We start from the raw sequence: 21,379 nt of genomic DNA, 5'->3' as shown, positions 1-21,379 counted from the left end.
TAACATATTTATATTGTGTGTGTGTGTGTGTGTGTGTGTGTGTGTGTGTGTGTTTAAATAGTGCACCCATTCTTTACTTATCTTAGAAATGACATCGTATGACTTGGGGGAATTGTCAAAGGTCATACAACCAGTCAAAGGCAGAATGAAAACAAATACCTCAAGTTTCTTGATTTGCAGGCTTGTACTATTTCTACCCCACTACTCTTCTCCAGAAGATGTTAAGTGACAGCCAGGCCCATAAGAATTTAGATGCTGGCTCTTCATATTTTCTTCACTGAAAGAATTAGCTTCACAGAAATTGTCCTTGAAGGGTCTAAAGTGGATAAAAGTAAGCTTCATCCTAAATGAGGAGACATCTAACAAATTGTCAAACTTTCTGGAACTGTATCTCTTATAGCATTATTAAGAGAACTGATATATTTCATCATTTGTAAAGTGAATGACTTCATTGTCACAAAGGTAGCACAAACCACCAGAGAGCAGATGTTTGGGTTAATATGGATATTTTATAATAGGTGGAATCATAGTACAGTATGAAGAGTCAAATCATTGTGGGTTTGAATCTATACTTTGGAACCTAAATGAATTGTATGAATTTGCCAAAATTACTTAACTCACCTGAGTCTCAGTTTCCTAGTCAGCAAAATGGGTATATTATCCCTAATTTAAAATTAATGCAATATGAAATAATGAGCATTATATATCAGACAACAAATAACTAGTACATAAAAATAAAAACATTTTATTATCCTTCTGCCTTTGAAAGATGTTGCTTTAACCTCTATTGCTGACAACCTTTTCTGCAAAAGAAACTCAGTGGCTGTGAAGTCTTCTTAAGCCTATACTAGGAAATCAAATCCAGTTGCCGATTTTACATAGACGTTGAAAGTAAAGCCCCAATGACAAAGCCGGGCAACTCAATATCTTTGGCATTTCTGGTGTCAAGACCTAGCCAGAGCTGTTATGGATGATGTGGGTGAAAAGTCTCCCATTGTATTTTTTATTTTTCAAATCAAGGTCACAAGGGACAAACACATAAATTAATAAAAGAATGCCCTGGACACCCTAAGAAGCCCACGAGGTTGAGAATACCCCAAGCCCTAAGGCCAGGGATACAGAAGGACAGTACCACTCATGAGCTCACATTTGGGCTGGCTCAATGAATGCAGCACTGTTTTTCTGCATCGCTGAAATCACAGCAGGTTTTGACAAATCCCTTTATATCCCCCACTGAAAGTGAATTCATAAACATTTCCCCTTTTGAAGGGAATTTGAAGATCGTTCTATTTTGTGATCACACGTCAAAGTAGGGATGACATTTCTCTTGTTCTTAAGTGAACTGTTATTAGCCTACAAACTAAATCTGTGGAGGGTCTTAAGGGGGGAATTAACATTTCATTTTCAGAAGGTAAAAAAAAAAAAATGACAGCTTTGGCGGTCATATAGGTTTACTGCCTGGAAGGTAAATGCACCTTGGATCTCTTTTATTGCTGTGCCTGCCAGGGCTGCACAAAACTAATTTTAAGTTGATATTGGAGGAATCTAGAAGACTTTGCCCTTCTTCTAAGGGAGTCGAGCACTAAAATTACAGTAGCTGTTCTTCTGCTTGAGATTCTGACTGCCTCATAAAGAGAACATGAAACATCTAGACATGATGGGATAAAATATGGGTATTAGCATAGCATCATGCTACGACCAGGATAGTCCCGTTCTCTTAGCTATTTGACCTGAGGCAAGTAGCTTCACCCCGTTGAGTCTTACTTTTCCTCTCTATAAAATGGGAATGTAAGCACAATGTGATGCCACCATACTCCCACAAGAATGCCAATAATAAAAAAAAATAGATATTGCCATGGATATGGTGAAAAGGGAACACTTTGACACTGCTGGTGGGAATGTAAACTATATATGTACAATGGAATGCCACTCAGCCATAAAAAGGAATGAATTAATGGCATTCGCAGCAACCTGGATGAGATTAGACACTATTTTTCTAAGTGAAGTAATGCAGGGATGGAAAACTAAACATCGTATGTTCTCACTTATAAGTGGGAGCTAAGCCATGAGGGTGCAAAGGCATAAGAATAACACAATGGACTTTGGGGACTCGGGGAGAAAGGGTGGGGAGGGAGTGAGGGATAAAAGGCTACAAATTGGGTTCAGTGTATACTGCTCAGGTGATGGGTATATCAAAATCTCACAAAACACCACTGAAGAACTTACTTATGTAACGAAATACCACCTGTTCCCAAAAAACCTATGGAATTGTTTTTAAAGGGAATGTTGATGCCATCTTTATAATACCTTGGAGGATATATATAGCATTCTGATAAGGTCTAATTTCTCATGCCAGTGAGAAGGTGTTATGGATCAATTTGTGCCCCCCACCCCAAATTCCATATGTTGATGTCCTAAGCTCCATACCTCAGAATGTGACCTTATTGGGGCATAGGGTCTTTACAGAGGTAATCAAGTTAGAATGATGTCATTAGGGTGATCCCTAATCCAATATGACTGGTGTCCTTATGAAAAGGGAAGATTTGAGCTGGGCATGGTGGCTCACGCCTGTAATCCCACTACTTTGGGAGGCCGAGGTCGGCGGATTGCCTGAGCTCAAGAGTTCAAAACCAGCCTGGGTAACACGGCGAAACCCCCATCCACTAAAAATATAAAAAATTAGCTGGGTGTGGTGGTGGGCGCCTGTAATCTCAGCTATTCTGGAGGTTGAGGCACAAGAATCGCTTGAACCTGGGAGGTGGAGGTTGCAGTGAGCCAAGATGCAGCCTGGATCACTGCACTCCAGCCTGGGTGACAGCAAGACTCTGTCTCAAAAAAAAAAAAAAAAAAAAAAAAAAAAAAGAAAAGGAAGATTTGGATAGAGATACCCATAGAGGAAAGGTGTATGAGGTTACACAGAGAACACCATGTGAAACGAGAAGACAGCCGTCCACAAACCAAGGAGAGAGGCCTGGAACAGATTCTCTTTCACAGCCCTCAGAGGGACCCAACCCTGCCAACACCTTGATTTTGGACTTCAAAGCTCCAGGACTGTGACACAATAAGTTTCTGTTGTTGAAATCACCTAGTTTGTGGTGCTTTGTTACAGTAGGGCTAGCAAACTAATATAGAAGGGGTGATAGATTTGGGACCTCCTTCTGAGAGGACTGACTATAAAATGCAGGGCCCAGAGTTGAATAGGACTCTCCTTCTCCAACCAAACAAAGCCCTCTCCAGAAATGACTGGCCCTTCAGAATACTCAGATTGGGATTTAATTGTCTTAGAAACACAGTTGTCATGACAACTGGATATAAAGTTTAGTTCCAGAACTTAAACCTAAATATGTTAAAATCTCCACAAGACATTTTCTTTGACTGAGAGTGAATTAAGCAAAGCATGTGCATGCACACACAGACACAATCTCTTAAAAACATTAAAAAGGGACTATGTCCTCTGACTCACACATCAGTGTTCTGGAATAGGAGACATTCATTACCATCACCCTTCTATTCACTCAACTGACATTTATTCATTTAATTGGCATTTACTGAGCAACTACAATGTGCCAAGCACAGAAGGAAAATTCGTGGCAGATTAACTGCTTACATCAGAAAGCTTGAGATTGTTTGAATATCTGGATTGAAAAGTGGCATATTTACTTGTGACAAGTTAGGGAGCACCATGAGCTTCACGAGAAAGGGGGGCTGTGGCTTGCTCATTCATTTCTTCTTCCCCAGGGATGTAATGCAGTTCCATGTACCTTATAGCTGCCTAGCAGATATTTACTGAACAAATGAATGAATGGTTGAACAAAAGAAAATTCAAAGACAGCACTGAAACCAGTCTGGGATTCTCGAAGCATTAAAATGTCTAGTTGTGGATGTAACATTAATGTTAGCCAATATTTATTGAGCACTGACTATGTTCCTGGCTCCAAGCACTCCATAGATGATGGTACAGGTTTTGCGTAATATTTGCAAAGCTCTTTGCTGAAGTGAGGCATAGCCTCATTTTATACATGAAGTGAATGAGGCTTTTAGAGCTATCATGAATTGCCTTTGGCTATACAGAAACGCACAGACCTGCATTTGAGCCCAGGTCTGTCCAAATTCAATGCTTGTGCTCCCTAATGTAGCGGCTCACCTCCCTCTTTCTTTAGACTCTGTTGCCTCCTCTCTCCGGAGAAAAGGAAGAGTGAGTGAGAGTCGATTTCTAAATCTATTAGTTGCTCATTTACACCCTCTTAAATGGTTTTCATTAATTTTCATAAATGACAGCACTAAGAAGAAATCTGAAGAATCTCGATGTGTGTTTTGTCTTCTTCACTGTCTCAGGAAACCAGCCAGTGATTCTTTTTTTCAATCTTACAAACAAAAACCCCAAAAAACTAAAATATGATCCATCTACAATACTTTCCTACAGGATCATAATGTAGCTCCCAATGATGCCCCCGCTTGGCAGGATTTTAACACCAATTCCAAAAATGTCAAGGAATGTCATTGGTTTGAATTTACATAATTGATAGAGTAGGGTATTGATTCAGGTTAGTAAACCCGAAGCCTTGAACCTGAGATGTGAGTTAATTGGGGTTAAATGGTGTCATCTCTTGACGGAGAAAAATGTTTTAGCCTGGTTCTGTTGGATTCTGCAAATTATTGCCGCCTTCCCAGTCCCCATTCGAATAAGAGAGACTTCTCTTCTGGAATTGCTGAGTGTGGAGTCAAACTGAATGTAACATAACAGGCTCTTTAATTTAAAAAGTGAGAGTAAAGCAACTTGACCTTCCACTTTAAAGGTGAGTTTTCCGGAATAAAGTACAAATACTAGATAAAGTTGCTGTGAAATTAAAGGTGTGTCTTTAGGGAGGGGAAGAGGAAAGAGTGACTAGTGTATGATAAAGGCTGACTTATTTTTAACGCACAGTATAAACATTCCAGTGAGTGACTCTCCATGTGTCATGATGCTTGAATTCTGTTCAACATTGCCTATCTGCTGAGCCTGACACTGTGCTGGGCAACTGGCACAGAAGCTGACAATGCTGAGCTAGACCTCTATGATTACTTGAAGGGTTCCAAGACTAATAAAATACGGAGATGTAAAGGAAGCAATCACAGTAGGGCAGCATGCTATGGGGGCACAGCTGCAGTTATGGCCCACTCTGCTTGGGCAGGTGGAGTTAGACTGCTCGCATGGGAAGGAGCCCAATCCGGGGACCTTTGAATGTGGAAGATTGAAGTTACCCAGAATTTGAGGAGCCTAGGATACCATGTCAGAGGTGTTTGCATGGGTGAGCACAGCTAGTGTTGGAACTCACCAGAGATTCAGCATGACTGGAATAGAGAGAAACGTGATCTCACAGCACCTTGTCCTTTTACTTCCTAGCCTTTGTCAAAGTTGCAACTCATTCATTCATCATGATTCTTTGTTTGTTTGTTTGTTTGTTTGTTTGTTAGATGGAGTTTCACTCTTATGGCCCAGGCTGGAGTGCAATGGCGTGATCTCAGCTCACCATAACCTCTGCCTCCCGGGTTCAAGTGATTCTCCTACCTCAGCCTCCTGAGTAGCTGCGATTACAGGCATGTGCCACTATGCCCAGCTAATTTTGTATTTTTAGTAGAGATGGAGTTTCTCCGTCTCAAACTCCTGACCTCAGGTAATATGCCTGCCTCGGCCTCCCAAAGTGTTAGGATTACAGTCATGAGCCACCATGCCTGGCTCATTGTGATTGTCTTTAACAACACCCTCATTAGGCTGAAAGCTCCATGAGGACTGGAATTCTAATAGGCTTGTCCACTACTTATTCTCAGTAGCTCAAACAGTGACTGGCAGATTTTAAACAGCCAGTATCAGTGGATCGAATAAGTAAATGAATGTGTATACAGGCATGTCACGACACGAGATCAGAATCAGGCCATTATCATATCATAGAGAGCCTTGAATGCCACTATATAGGTGCTCAAGAGATAGTTATTGAATAAATGAACAAATGAATGAATGAAAATCTAAAAGAACACTAAAACTGCTCTGGAAACCATGAAATCTACAGTGAGAGGGAGATTTTGAAGGATCCTACAGAGGGCATTGACATGGTTTATTTTAGCAAAGAATCACTTATTAGGTGCTTGTGATGTCGGTTATTTGAGGACAAATGAAATATAACCCTATTTGATGAAGATTATAATCCAGGAAGTAAAGGGATTTACTTTATACCTTTAAATATTTTGGACACTTCTCTACATGGAAATATCTAGATATTTTTTCATTCAATGCAATGAAAAACAGGATTTGTACTGAAAATAATTATTTTTACCATCATATGTATATTTTCTAATGGTACAAACCATAGTGAGAAACAGCTACAATTCCTCTATATTAGGGACCAGAAACTATGTCAGGAGGGGCAAATCCAGCCCACTGCTCATTCGTGTATAACTGAGCTAAAAATATTTTTCATATTTAAAAATTATTTTTCAAAATCAAAAAAAGAATAAAATTTTTTGTCATGCGAAAAGCATGTAAAATTCAAATTTCAGTGTCCATAAATAAAGTTTTATTGGAACACAGCTATGCCTGTTCCTTTTTGTATTATCTGTGGCTGCTTTCTTGTTACGGAGCAGAGTTGCTAGTAACTACAATTTGGCCCACAAAGCCTACAGTAATTACCATCTGGCCCTTTACAGAAAAAGTTTGCTGACCCCTGCTCTAGATTCACAGTAATTTTTAGTGGCACGATTTGTGCCAGTATACATTTTGGTGACCTTCCCTTAAAGGAGTTCCTTTTCCTGAATCAGTGGTTCCCTGCAAGTTAGAATGTAACCACATTTGGGGAATTTCATTTCCTACTTCTCAAAATGAATGCCTTGCAAATGATGATTGATTACACCTTTGATTAGGAAGTAAGGGGACATACTGCTTAGTATGAAATGCAAAGCTATTTAGGTCAGGGCAGCATAGTTGAAATAACAGCAGCTAGGATCAGGAAGCCCATAGTTCACCCTGCAAGCTTGGGCAGCTCACATCCGTATCAGGACCAAAGCCCCCTTATTTGTCCAACTACAGGGCTGAGAAAGCAGTCTTTAAGATTTTTTTTTCCCCCTGGGGCTAAAAGTCTGTACTTCAGAAAAGTCACTGTGCTCAGAGCTCTACCTACTCCTAGTAGATATACATTTTACAAAGAAAACACTCATTGACCACTAGATACCTTCGATTATTTACCCATGTGTGGAGTTAATAAGAACTGCATGGGAATGAAGCACAGGCTGGAATTTCAAATCTTCAGGAAGCATGGGAACAATTAGAATTCTGTAGTTCATCTCGTAGCTTTGGGAGGCATTTTGTCTTTTTATCTGGAGGTGGCTGGGGAAAGAAACGTACTTACAACATTGTGGAAGGAAACAGTCAATTTTAAAAGAGGAAGTATGGTTGCAACCTGTAGTTACAACATCTTCACCCCATGCCAATTTCTCTATGCTTTAAAAATTGCAATCTCTTTCCTGCTTAGTCCCGTGATTATTCTACCTTAGAGTTTCCTGGCAGAATACTGGCAGCTGATAACCAGGGCAGGATTCAAAGAGCAAAAGTGACCAGTGAGCACTCCTATGTGGTTTATCTGGGCCCCTAAGTGATCGCTCATTGTTCTCCCTTTTTAGGCCAGATTGTGGGTGGGAACATTAGAAAGGAGCTTGCAAAATATCAATGCTTAAGTGACTGTTCCAGTTGTTAAATCATAATACAGCGTGATTTCACTGAAATGAAGTAATTACAGGAGGAAAGAAGAAAAGTCAAATGATATAAAAACAGGTCTTTTTGGATTGTCTAAGTACTAATGCGCTCTCTGATGCATATGCATTTCTCATTTCTGAAGCACTCACCGCACAAAAGGTTCCACTCTGTTAAGAGTGGAGGTTCGTGTTATTTTGGCTCAAGCTCTTATCCCCAAATTTGGGCAAAGATAGCTGCACTTACAAGCCCTCAAACATTTCTCGAAGAGGCTGTAATTATTCTAAATCAACACATCTCCTGTTTTAATATTTTCATCTGAAATATACAATTCAATCTCCCTGCCCTCCAGCCTTTACATTTAGCAAACAGCATCCTTGTTCAAATCTTGGCCCTCCTCTGTCCCAACTGTGTGATCTTGAACAAATTGCTCCAAGTTTTCAATCCTCAGTTTCTGCATCTTTTTAAAGAAGGATAATAATAGAATACACTTCATATGGCTTTTGTTACCTTAAATATAGATGAAAAGCACTTCCTAGTGCCTGGCACACAGTAAGCACTTACCAGATATGAGCTATTATTCTCTGCCCTTTGGGTTCCGATGTTACTAGTCTGGGAATCTGTCCTTGCTTCCTGAGGGCTGGTAAGGAGGCTTACCCTATTACCCTCTCCAGGCTTTTCTTTCTCCTACCATTATTTTCACTGTTGCATCATTATCTAGCTACTTCCCTCTTTTCTAAACACTGGGTTTCTCCAGGGTTGTAAACCTGTCTGATTCATTTCTCCATCTCTGGCTTCCTTCTCACACAGATACATAGCTCTGGCCAAGAAGTGTGGTTTTGAAGAGGTAAGTATATAAAAGCAGTATGCATTTTGAAGCAACACAATCATGGAAATTACTTGTCTATGGAAACCTGCTGCTCTAAGAATAATAAAGAGAAAAATCCAAAACCTTAGCAAGGAATCTGTATAGCTCCTCCCTTGACTTTCAGCCTCTTGTTAGAACATGTCTACTCTCTGTATTCCCAGCCACAACAGAAATTTTTCGGGACCCCTGGCCACAGGATCTTTGCAAGTGCTGCTCCTGCTGTTTGGGTCTACCACACTTACCTTTCAGTTCACAGCTCAAGTCTTGCTTCCTTGGAGAGCCTTATCTCACCCCTCAGTCTAAGTCATGTCTGCTTGCTACATGCTCTCATAGAAATATGTTTCTTCCTATTTGAGCTCTAATTTCAGTTTTAATTAATTATTTAGTTTTGTGATTATTTTATTAATGTCTATCATTCCTCAAGAGATTGAAAATTCCATGGAAGCAGGAATTATGTCTGTTTTTTGCTGTTTCACATCCTCAGGGTTATGAATAATGCCTAACACGTAGTATGCACTCAGTAAATATTTGTTAAAAATTAATGAATGAAGAGCCAGCATCTTGTATTTCAGAAATGGATATGAAACAATTTTAGTTGCTTGACAAGGCATTAAAATTTTTTATTCAGTTAGTCTAACCAATGGCAGGCTTTCTACATGTTTACCAAGAGACAGGGCTTCACCTGCCTCACCATGCCAGGCTTATTTAAGAAGCTGTATTGCACCGTTCCTGCCAATACTGGGTGAGACATAAACTGACAATGATCAAAGATGGATTAAACTCCCCTAGGTGAGAAGTATAGGCTAATGGAGGACTGGTTCTTAAGCTGCCCACATGGCCCTATGCTTACTTTATCATTTTTTAAAAGCTTTTGACCACTTTTTTGTGGGCTCCCCTGACATGTCTGGGGTATCAGTTTAACTCCATTTGTGTCTTTCTGGTCATAGCCATGATTCCTCCACAGACGATTCTGTTCTGTTTTCCCTCCCATACCCACTCCACTCTTTAGCCCAAACTGTATCTGTTACCTGATTTCAAAGAATATTCCACCTAGGAGAGACCCAGGTCCTGCAGACTTCCTCTGGACACTTTTGGCAGTCATTGTTCCCAGCTGATTCTGCAACAGATGAAGGACGGAGGATAGAATCATGAATAGCAACATCTTAATTGCTGATTGGGTAAGGAACTCAAGGTTTCAGGTGATGGTGGGAGAGGAGAAGCAAGATGTGCTCTCATGCCTTCTTCACCAGTTTACCTGATGTGGTTGAAAGACACCTACACCAATAATCCTTAAAGATCACTCTTCTAAGCTCAGGTATATGATCTGGAAGCTAATTACAGGTATGAGTCCTGCTGTGATTCATTGGATGATCTGAATATTGGTGTCCCCTCAAAAGTCATACATTGAAAGCCTAACCCCTTAGGTGATGATATTAGGAGGTGGGACATTTGGATGGTGATTATATGATGAGGGTGGTGCCTGAATGACTTGATTACTGTCTTTATAAAAGAGGCCGAAGAGAGTCCTCATTTTCCCTTCTACCATGTGAGAATGCAGCTGGGAGTCTCTGTCTATGCACCAGGCAGTGGGCCCTCACCAGATACTAAATCTGCCAGTGCCTTAATCTTGAACTCCCCAGTCTCCACAACTGTAAGAAATAAATCTCTGTTGTTTATAAGCTACTCAGTTTATAGCATTTTGTTATCTAGCAGCCAAAACAGTCTAGACTTGCAGCCCAGGTCATCTTCCTACATCCCCTCACTCACAGCATACAGTGTCTCAATTTGCAATAGTCTTTTTATCTTTGGTTTCAACATACCCATTTTAAATGAACTGGTCTACGTTCTTAGCTTTTTTGAAATTATGTAACTTTTAACTCATTTCATAAAAAAAGTTCCTTCCATCCCTACTCAGCCATTCCTGGTTCTTCCACACTCTTACTTTCATGTTCAATTTATATGCATTTTATTTATCCCTAGAAAGCTTTTGATACCTTCAATGACCTGATCTATTTTTCTTCATTCCATTCCACAGTCTTGGTTCAAACTGTCATCATTTTATTCGCTGCAAAAAAATAGTTAATTAGTAGGCATTTTTTCCCATTCTACCACCCAAGAGGCTGACAGTGTCATCTTAAAACAGAACAAAACAAAGACTATACTTATTAAATTGTAATTTCAAGCAATGGGCATCTTCCAATTTCTCTCTCTTCACCTGCCTCATCCCGTGCCCTGAACCTACATAAAACTTTCCACCAATACCTTCTACAACTCCAGACCTTTGAAAGTACTGCTAACTCCTGATGAGATCCAGCAGCCTTTGGTCTAGTAGAAAATATCCTTTTACCTGCCCTTTAAGAATCAGATTGGCCAAATGCAGCGGCTCACACTTGTAATCCCAGCACTTTGGGAGGCTGAGGCGGATGGATCGCTTGAGCCCAGGAGTTCAAGACAAGCCTAGGCGACATGGCAAAACCTCATCTCTACTAAAAATACTAAAAATTAGCCATGAGTGATGGCACATGCCTATAGTTCCGGCTCCTCAGGGGGCTAAGATGGGAGAGTCACCTGAGCCTAAAAAGTTGAGGCTGCAGTGAGCCATGATTATGCCACTGCACTCCAGCCTGGGTGACTGGAGTGAGACCCTGTCTAAAAATAATAATAATAAGATTTAAAAAATCATATTTTCTCTGAAGCCATTTTTAACTTTCCAGAAAGAATCAGTTATCACACCTTCTGCAAAACCATAACTCTATACGTAAAGCAGAAATAAATACTTTAAAACACAATGGGATTTCAAAAAGTTCATGGAAAAATGGAATTAAAAGTTACAAAATAAAGACATAAACTTTATTTCTCAACATAAGCTCCACTAGGTGTAAGACACTTTTATAAGCCACAATAATAGCCATTCGGAGCATCCCTAAAAAAATTGAGAGCCCTGGAAATTTAACCACCTCAATGCAATCTTTTTTATATTATTAACTGAAGAAAAATTGACACCCTTTACAGATTTTCTTAGAATTAGGAAACAAAAAAAAAAAAAAACAAAGTCAGAAAGAGTCAGATCAGGACTGTAAAGTGGATGCCCAATGATTTTCTACAGAAACTATTGATAAATTTCCCTGGTTTGATGAGAGAATGAGCAAGAGCATTGCCATGGTTGTGAAGGATGCTTTGGTGAAGATTTCCTGGGCATTTTTCTGCTAAAGCTTTGGCTAATTTTCTCAAAACACACTCATAAGAAACCCTTTGGCCCTCTGGAAAGTCACCAAGCAAAATGTCTTGAGCATCCCCAAAACTGTTGACACAATCTTTGTTCTTGGCTGGTCCATTTTTGCTTTGACTGGACAACTTCCACCTCTTGGTAGCTGTATTATTCCATTTTCATACTGCTATGAAGAAATACTGAGAAATAGAAAAAGAGGTTTAATGGACTCACAGTTCCACATGGCTGGGGAGGCCACATAATCATGGTGGAAGGTGAAGGAGGAGCAAAGGCATGTCTTACATGGTTGCAGGCAAGAGAACATGTGCAGGGGAACTGCACTTTCTAAAACCATCAGATCTCATGAGACTTATTCACGATTACGAGAACAAGACAGGAAAAACCCACCCCTATGATTCAGTTACCTCCCACTGGGTCTCCCCCCATGACACATGTGAATTATGGGAGCTACAATTCAAGGTGAGATTTGAGTGGGGACACAGGCAAACCATATCAGTAGCCTTTGCTTTAATCGTGCCTTGTCTTCAGTTATTGTACTGGTAAAGCCATGCTTCATCTTCTATTACATTTATTTGAAGAAATGCTTCAGGCTCTTAATACCACTTGTTAAAAATTTCCACCGAAAGCTGAGCTCTTTTCTGTAGCTGATCTGGGTATAACACTTTTGCCACCTATTGATAGAGTAAAAAGTTTGTTTAACTTTGATTTTTCATTCAGAATTGTGTAAGCTGAACTAATTGAGATGTCTAGGTATTGGCTATTTTTTATACTGTAATTGCCAGTCCTCTTCAATTAGAGCATAAACAAGATGAAGTTTTTCCTCCAAAATTGATGTGGCTGGTCTGCCACTGTGGGCTTCATCTTCAACATCATCTTTTACTCTTGTACCCATTTGCAAACTGCTTATTTCTTTGGGGCACTGTCTCCCATAATTTTTTTTTTTTTTTTTTTTTTTTTTTTTTTTTTTTGAGACGGAGTCTTACTCTGTCAACCCGGCTGTAGTGCAGTGGTGTGATCTCCGCTTACTGCAAGCTCCGCCTCCTGGGTTCATGCCATTCTCCTGCCTCAGGCTCCCGAGTAGCTGGGACCACAGGCACCTGCCACCAGGCCCGGCTAATTTTTTGTATTTTTCATAGAGACAGGGTTTCACCGTGGTAGCCAAGACAGTCTTGACCTCCTAACCTCGTGATCCACCCACCTCGTCCTCCCAAAGTGCTAGGATTACAGGCATGAGCCACCGCATGCGGCCTCCATAAACTTTTTTTAAACATCAATGATTTGACCATTGTTCCACTCAAACTTTACCATAAATTTGATGTTCATTCTTGCTTCAATTTTAGCAGAATTCATGTTACTGAGAGAGGTGCTCCTTTCAAACTGATGTCTTGCCCTTCTTAGTGCCTCAAACTAGATGCCCTTCAGACATGTTATAACAAGTTAGTATGAGTTTTTTTGGTGCAAACATCTTTTAAATCAATGCATAGTTTTTTTGTAATATGCATTTTCTATGAAATTTTTGAGGTCCCCTCATAATTATCTCATGGCATCTTTCTATCTTAATGAACTAGGAGGTTTGTGAGTGTGAGACCTATGACTTACAGTCCAAATGTTCCCTTTGTGATTAGTACAACACCTGGCACATTATAAGCATTATAATATTTTCAGAGAATAAAGAGTTTAGCTTAAAAATATATCTTTTTTCCTTTGATAACAAGCATTTACTCCAAAAAAGAAATGTGTTCCCTCCTGACATTGAAATGGTGTTTTGTTGAAGCAGCAGCCAGTTGAGAAGTACAAAAAGTAGGTAACATCTTCATTTTGATGTGTGTATGTCTGTAGTAAATTGTCATTTATGATGATCAAAAAGAAAGGGAGGATAAGGATATTTTAAGACAGACTACAAAAATAACCTAGATTGTGATTCTGCCATTTTAATTTTATCTCAGTTCTGATAAATATTTCTCCTTAACATGCTTGCCCTCCTAAAGAGTGCTGATAAGCCCTCCAAACAGATCCCCCCCACTCCTTGCATTTCTAAGCCTTTGATTTAGGTTCTTAGTAAATGCTAAATGATAAGAATAATCCTCAATGATGTTTGTGAGTTTTTGGAAATACTCTTTTCATCTAATTTTCCTTTTCATAGGCTTAATCTATATTAGCATTCCAGTGCTTCTCTTTAAGTATGATCTTTATTTATTTCAAGAATTCAAGTCATTCCAATTTTCTGTGAACATTTTTTGAGTGCCTACTGTACCCCAGGCTTTAAATTGAGTGCTAGTTATTCTGTAATACATAAGACAGTGTGTCTAAGCTTAAGAGGTTCCAAGTCTGAGCCAAAGATTTAAAGGAATAAGGTCTTAGTAACAGTTGTATTAAAGCAAATATGTTTAACCTAAGGGAACGATTAGACTGACTGTTGGGAAAGTGGATGGCAGAGTTGACTTCAAAAAGTGATGGCTTTTGAGCTGGGCTTTGAGGGCTGAATAGGAGTTTGCCATTACACAGAATAAGAAGCAAATAAAAAGATTTAATAATGTGTTTATAAACTAATATCACAATTGATTTTAATCAAGTCCAGAGAATGGATATTACAGAGTAGGGAGGAGAGATAGGGGGATGATGTGATTTGAAAAAACTTTCCCCTTTTGACATCTTTGCTGTGATTTCATTGTCTTTGAGGCCACGGGAAATAATACTTTGTGAGGGCTGCTTTGATGTGTATGAATTATTCATCATTAAGAAGCCAGGCAGCTGACACTACTCTTTTTTAACGCTATTGAGTGTATTATGGCCCCCCTGGAAAAGCAGCGTGTTTTTTTACTCCTCTCTACCCTGTGTGAGGGTTATCCGCATGTGTAGGAAGGTCTTGGTCAGCTTCTTTCTGATTGGTGCAAATGAGAGGACATTTTGAGCCTTCCTGTCCTGTTGTTTTTTTTCTCCAGTCTTTTTTTAGGATGAAAACTGTTTATCATTGGAGACACAGGCACACATACACACACCCAAGCTGCCTGAGTGTGTGGGTTGCTTGCTTTATTAAAAACCCAGAGTCTAGTCAGACGGAAAGACACGACCACCTAGTCCATTAGTGTTCTTGCTCTGACACAGGCAGCATGACCTGGGAGCAGCAGAGCTAACGGGATGTCTCATTAAAACAGCTTTCGTCAGAGTGTTTTCCCCACCGTTTAACATTCTCCTGTGCATTGTGCAGGTTGTAGTGTGAGGAGCCAGCTGTCTCTTCTCAGGACACAACAATGTAGGCAATAGAAAGACTTCAATGAGCGCTGAGGACCTACTGTGTGACAGAATTACCCAGCTCTCTCAATATTGCCACTAAAGCCACCATGAATTGTTATTTTGCACACATGCTAATAGTATGAGTCAAAGCTAACATTTGTACTTGTTGACTGGGTCTCATTGTTCTATAAATGCTTATATAGGTAGATTATATCATTTACCCTAAAAATTCTATGATATATGCATTATTACTATTCCCATATCACAAATGAAAAAAGCAAGACTAAAACAGATTATGTTACTTGCTCAAAGTTAAGAACAAGTTTATTTGATAAAACCATACTCAGTGTGTTTGCTCTTTGTACAATATCATTATACTTCTAATCTGGTGTTTTATCCCTACAGTAGGCTAAGCAGCAGAGAATAAACTCAACAACAGGAAAAATGCTTGGGTTGGTGGTTGTGATTGTCATTGTTATGATTAAAACCAGCAATTGCTGAGGTCTTGCTATATGCCATGCCTTGAACTAATTAGTTAATTTACATATCTCATTTAATTCTGTTTTCAGCCCCATGAAGTAGGTTCTCTATCTGTTCCTATTTCACAGATGTAGAAATAGAGGCTTAAACTAGTTAAATACGAATGTCAGCCTACTTTGATTCCAAATCTGTATGACTTTAAATCAGAAGGAAGAAATGATGGTGGCTTGGGCTAGGGTAATACACTGACAGAAATGAAAAATTTTGAAAGATGTCTGTGATTTATGATTGATAAAACTTGGCTACTTATTGTTGAAATGTAATTCAATTTAATAGCTTTTTATTGGGTAAACCTACTGGTATGAGATATTATGCTAAGCTCTAAGTATATCCAGGTAATTATCGCACAATCTCTATCTTATGATTCTAATTAACAAGAAGATCAATGAACATGTGAATTTTATTATACATGCGTCTACCTATATGTAAATATGATACATGAACAAAAACAGTTATCCACTGATTTATTTTAATTCATGAAATATGCAAATAAGAAGAAGAACAAACACTTGGCATTTGCTTGTGTGATACCTATGCATTCGTTTTTAAAATCTTCTTAGAAGTTTGATGTGATAGGTGTTACTATCATTCCCATATTACAGATAATGGAAACAGAGACATAGGGAAGATGAGTAACTTCTGTGAGTTCCTAGAGCTAGCCATAGTCTCTGAAAACAAAATGAGGAAACAATTACTTCCACCTGGCTGGGGAAGTGTGAGTTATGGTCTGGAATAAATCCTACAGAGAAATAAAATTTGAAACAGGGGAAAGTAGAAACAATCTCCAAGGAAAAATCAGATAAGTACTGAAAACAATTGATAATTTACACAATAAAAGTGCAAGTTGTCTCTCAGCATATGGCAAACTCTTGGACTCATGCAAGTTAACATTGTCTTGTTTTGAATTCTAATTGCATAACTTACTGAGCCTTCATTTCATGTGAAAAAGTGTGTTTGAATACCTATCTGATAGGGTTGTGATGAGACTTAGAAGTGATAAAGCAGGTAGCAGCCCCAGCATAGCCTGTTTGGGACATAGTAAATGCTCAATCAGTTAATCAATCAATCAATCAATGTGGAAGATACTGTAATGGGCCACCCTTTTGTGAAGTTGTGGTGGTCTCAGCAACTAGGAGTGCCATCTGCAAATGACTTTCAACTCTCGCCCCTGCAGGGATTCTCTCATGTTGTGGGTCTCAAGATCGTGATCCTTACTGGGGCAACCCACAGTCAAGAATTGATCACTGTAGGGGGTATAAGGTTTTGGCCATTGACTCTGGTTCAGAACAACTCTGATGTACCATTCTAACTAACTGCATGATTCTCTTTGGGGTCAGCCAAGTCTGTCTTGCCTGCATCACATCTTGAATTTTTTGAAATCTTACTTACTTTCTCTTACTTCCACAGGTGTTGATTCTAAGGATACCCCCAATAAACATCTTTCGTGCTAAAGCCCATTCCAGAATTTACTTCCCAGCTATCTTTGATGTTCATATTGTCAGAGGTGGTGGCCACTGAAATAGGCAAAGACATGGAGCATATCTTGGGTCCAGGTTAGTGTCTTAGGATGTGTGACAAGTGCCAGCTTGCTGAGAGACAGCTTTAATATGATGTTGTTTTAAAAGGGGCTTGCATTTTTCCTATGCCAGCCAACAGGACCCTTCACTTAAAATGATAATTGTTAATAAAATCGCTACTCATCCATTTTATAGGTAAAGGAGGTGGGTGCACACAAGTGAAAAGATGTTGCTGAAGTCACGTGGCTTCAAGCAGTAGAGCTGACTGTCCTCTAGTCCAGTTGTCCCTACAGGATGAAAGCTTCTCTCCATTACAGAGCATGTATATATTTTTTTCTTTGTCTGAAGTTATCTAGGGCTGCATCAGATTTGCCACCTCTTCGCACAAAAATAATGGTGTCTACCTTACAGGACCTTGGGAGTCCAGAGGAAGGTCTTTTTACCATCAGCATTCTCTACTGTGTTCAAGGACTGTCAGCCAAAGATGGCCAGGTAAGTGATGGAGCTTTAAAAGGTTAATTACCATTAATCGTTGTGAAAAGCTGGCTTATTATCCATTCATAAATTCAGAATAAATTTATTTTCCTGACAAGCAAAATGTCCCATTTGCCCTGTGGGCCTGGTTCCCATTTTGAAAAATATATATATATTTTTTAGATTATGGTCTTTCTATGAACTGCTGTCTTTTCCAACACACCATGTGGGGAAAAGCTTAATTAAATTCATAAAGTTGGTTAAGTTATTCCACATTTATCAAAAACCTTTAGGATTACACATATATGAGTATCTGTGCAGACTCAGATGTATAGTTACATATCTATGAATAGAGACACACAGAGGTTGTTAACCAACACCTTTAAAGTGTGTTCTACAGGTGACTCACAGGTGAATCTTACTTTAAAACTTCTACAAGACGTTTCGTGTATTATATATTTTTTAATTTAATTTTTTAAAGTCTTTTTTTTAAAATTTATTATTATTATACTTTAAGTTTTAGGGTACATGTGCGCAATGTGCAGGTTAGTTACATATGTATACATGTGCCATGCTGGTGCACTGCACCCACTAACTCGTCATCTAGCATTAGGTATATCTCCCAATGCTATCCCTCCCCCCACCCCACAACAGTCCCCAGAGTGTGATGTTCCCCTTCCTGTGTCCATGTGATCTCATTGTTCAGTTCCCACCTGTGAGTGAGAATATGCAGTGTTTGGTTGTTTGTTCTTGCGATAGTTTGCTGAGAATGATGATTTCCAATTTCATCCATGTCCCTACAAAGGACATGAACTCATCATTTTTTATGGCTGCATAGTATTCCATGGTGTACATGTGCCACGTTTTCTTAATCCAGCCTATCATTGTTGGACATTTGGGTTGGTTCCAAGTCTTTGCTATTGTGAATAATGCCGCAATAAACATACGTGTGCATGTGTCTTTATAGCAGCATGATTTATAGTCCTTTGGGTATATACCCAGTAATGGGATGGCTGGGTCCAATGGTATTTCTAGTTCTAGATCCCTGAGGAATCGCCACACTGACTTCCACAATGGTTGAACTAGTTTACAGTCCCACCAACAGTGTAAAAGTGTTCCTATCTCTCCACATCCTCTCCAGCACCTGTTGTTTCCTGACTTTTTAATGATTGCCATTCTAACTGGTGTGAGATGGTATCTCATTGTGGTTTTGATTTGCATTTCTCTGATGGCCAGTGATGGTGAGCACTTTTTCATGTGTTTTTTGGCTGCATTAATGTCTTCTTTTGAGAAGTGTCTGTTCATGTCCTTTGCCCACTTTTTGATGGGGTTGTTTGTTTTTTTCTTGTAAATTTGTTTGAGTTCATTGTAGATTCTGGATATTAGCCCTTTGTCAGATGAGTAGGTTGTGAAAATTTTCTCCCATTTTGTAGGTTGCCTGTTCACTCTGATGGTAGTTTCTTTTGCTGTGCAGAAGCTCTTGAGTTTAATTAGATCCCATTTGTCAATTTTGGCTTTGGTTGCCATTGCTTTTGGTGTTTTAGACATGAAGTCCTTGCCCATGCCTATGTCCTGAATGGTAATGCCTAGGTTTTCTTCTAGGGTTTTTATGGTTTTAGGTCTAACATTTAAGTCTTTAATCCATCTTGAATTGATTTTTGTATAAGGTGTAAGAAAGGGATCCAGTTTCAGCTTTCTACATATGGCTAGCCAGTTTTCCCAGCACCGTTTATTAAATAGGGAATCCTTTCCCCATTGCTTGTTTTTCTCAGGTTTGTCAAAGATAAGATAGTTGTAGATATACAGTGTTATTTCTGAGGGCTCTGTTCTGTTCCATTGATCTATATCTCTGTTTTGGTACCAGTACCATGCTGTTTTGGTTACTGTAGCCTTGTAGTATAGTTTGAAGTCAGGTAGTGTGATGCCTCCAGCTTTGTTCTTTTGGTTTAGGATTGACTTGGCGATGCGGGCTCTTTTTTGGTTCCATATGAACTTGAAAGTAGTTTTTTCCAATTCTGTGAAGAAAGTCATTGGTAGCTTGATGGGGATGGCAATGAATCTGTAAATTACCTTGGGCAGTATGGCCATTTTCACGACATTGATTCTTCCTACCCATGAGCATGGAATGTTCTTCCATTTGTTTGTATCCTCTTTTATTTCATTGAGCAGTGTTTTGTAGTTCTCCTTGAAGAGGTCCTTCACATCCCTTGTAAGTTGGATTCCTAGGTATTTTATTCTCTTTGAAGCAATTGTGAATGGGAGTTCACTCATGATTTGGCTCTCTGTTTGTCTGTTGTTGGTGTATAAGAATGCTTGTGATTTTTGTACATTGGTTTTGTATCCTGAGACTTTGCTGAAGTTGCTTATCAGCTTAAGGAGATTTTGGGCTGAGACAACGGGGTTTTCTAGATATACAATCATGTCATCTGCAAATAGGGACAATTTGACTTCCTCTTTTCCTAATTGAATACCCTTTATTTCCTTCTCCTGCCTAAGTGCCCTGGCCAGAACTTCCAACACTATGTTGAATAGGAGTGGTGAGAGAGGGCATCCCTGTCTTGTGCCAGTTTTCAAAGGGAATGCTTCCAGTTTTTGCTCATTCAGTATGATATTGGCTGTGGGTTTGTCATAGATAGCTCTTATTATTTTGAGATACGTCCCATCAATACCTAATTTATTGAGAGTTTTTAGCATGAAGGGTTGTTGAATTTTGTCAAAGGCCGTTTCTGCATCTATTGAGATAATCATGTGGTTTTTGTCTTTGGTTCTGTTTATATGCTGGATTACATTTATTGATTTGCGTATATTGAACCAGCCTTGCATCCCAGGGATGAAGCCCACTTGATCATGGTGGATAAGCTTTTTGATGTGCTGCTGGATTCAGTTTGCTAGTATTTTATTGAGGATTTTTGCATCAGTGTTCATCAAGGAAGGATATTGGTCTAAAATTCTCTTTTTTGGTTGTGTCTCTGCCCAGCTTTGGTATCAGAATGATGCTGGCCTCATAAAATGAGTTAGGGAGGATGCCCTCTTTTTCTATTGATTGGAATAGTTTCAGGAGGAATGGTACCAGTTCCTCCTTGTACCTCTGGTAGAATTCGGCTGTGAATCCATCTGGTCCTGGACTCTTTTTGGTTGGTAAGCTATTGATTATTGCCACAATTTCAGCTCCTGTTATTGGTCTATTCAGACATTCAAATTCTGCCTGGTTTAGTCTTGGGAGAGTGTATGTGTCGAGGAATTTATCCATTTCTTCTAGATTTTCTAGTTTATTTGCATAGAGGTGTTTGTAGTATTCTCTGATGGTAGTTTGTATTTCTGTGGGATCGGTGGTGATATCCCCTTTATCATTTTTTATTGCGTCTATTTGATTCTTCTCTCTTTTTTCTTTATTAGTCTTGCTAGCAGTCTATCAATTTTGTTGATCCTTTCAAAAAACCAGCTCCTGGATTCATTAATTTTTTGAAGGGTTTTTTGTGTCTCTATTTCCTTCAGTTCTGCTCTGATTTTAGTTATTTCTTGCCTTCTGCTAGCTTTTGAATGTGTTTGCTCTTGCTTTTCTAGTTCTTTTAATTATGTTAGGGTGTCAATTTTGGATCTTTCCTGCTTTCTCTTGTGGGCATTTAGTGCTATAAATTTCCCTCTACACACTGCTTTGAATGTGTCCCAGAGATTCTGGTATGTTGTGTCTTTGTTCTCGTTGGTTTCAAAGAACATCTTATTTCTGCCTTCATTTCGTTATGTACCCAGTAGTCATTCAGGAGCAGGTTGTTCAGTTTCCATGTAGTTGAGCAGTT

General features: G+C 39.2%; 1 long non-coding RNA gene across 1 annotated transcript in view; it reads left to right on the top strand.

The window, feature by feature from the left end:
• Window positions 1-21,379, top strand: part of LOC134729364 (uncharacterized) — a 215,300-nt gene that overhangs the window by 118,367 nt on the left and 75,554 nt on the right. Inside the window, exons 3-4 of the long non-coding RNA XR_010110373.1 lie at window positions 16,999-17,144; window positions 17,520-17,600. This is a non-coding gene — a long non-coding RNA (uncharacterized LOC134729364). The remainder of the gene's footprint in view (window positions 1-16,998; window positions 17,145-17,519; window positions 17,601-21,379) is intronic.

The sequence above is a fragment of the Pan paniscus genome, chromosome 18 (genome assembly GCF_029289425.2).
Source record: "Pan paniscus chromosome 18, NHGRI_mPanPan1-v2.0_pri, whole genome shotgun sequence".
Taxonomy (NCBI): domain Eukaryota; kingdom Metazoa; phylum Chordata; class Mammalia; order Primates; family Hominidae; genus Pan; species Pan paniscus.
The sequence above is the reverse complement of the archived record's forward strand: the minus strand, read 5'-3'. Positions and strand labels throughout refer to the sequence as shown.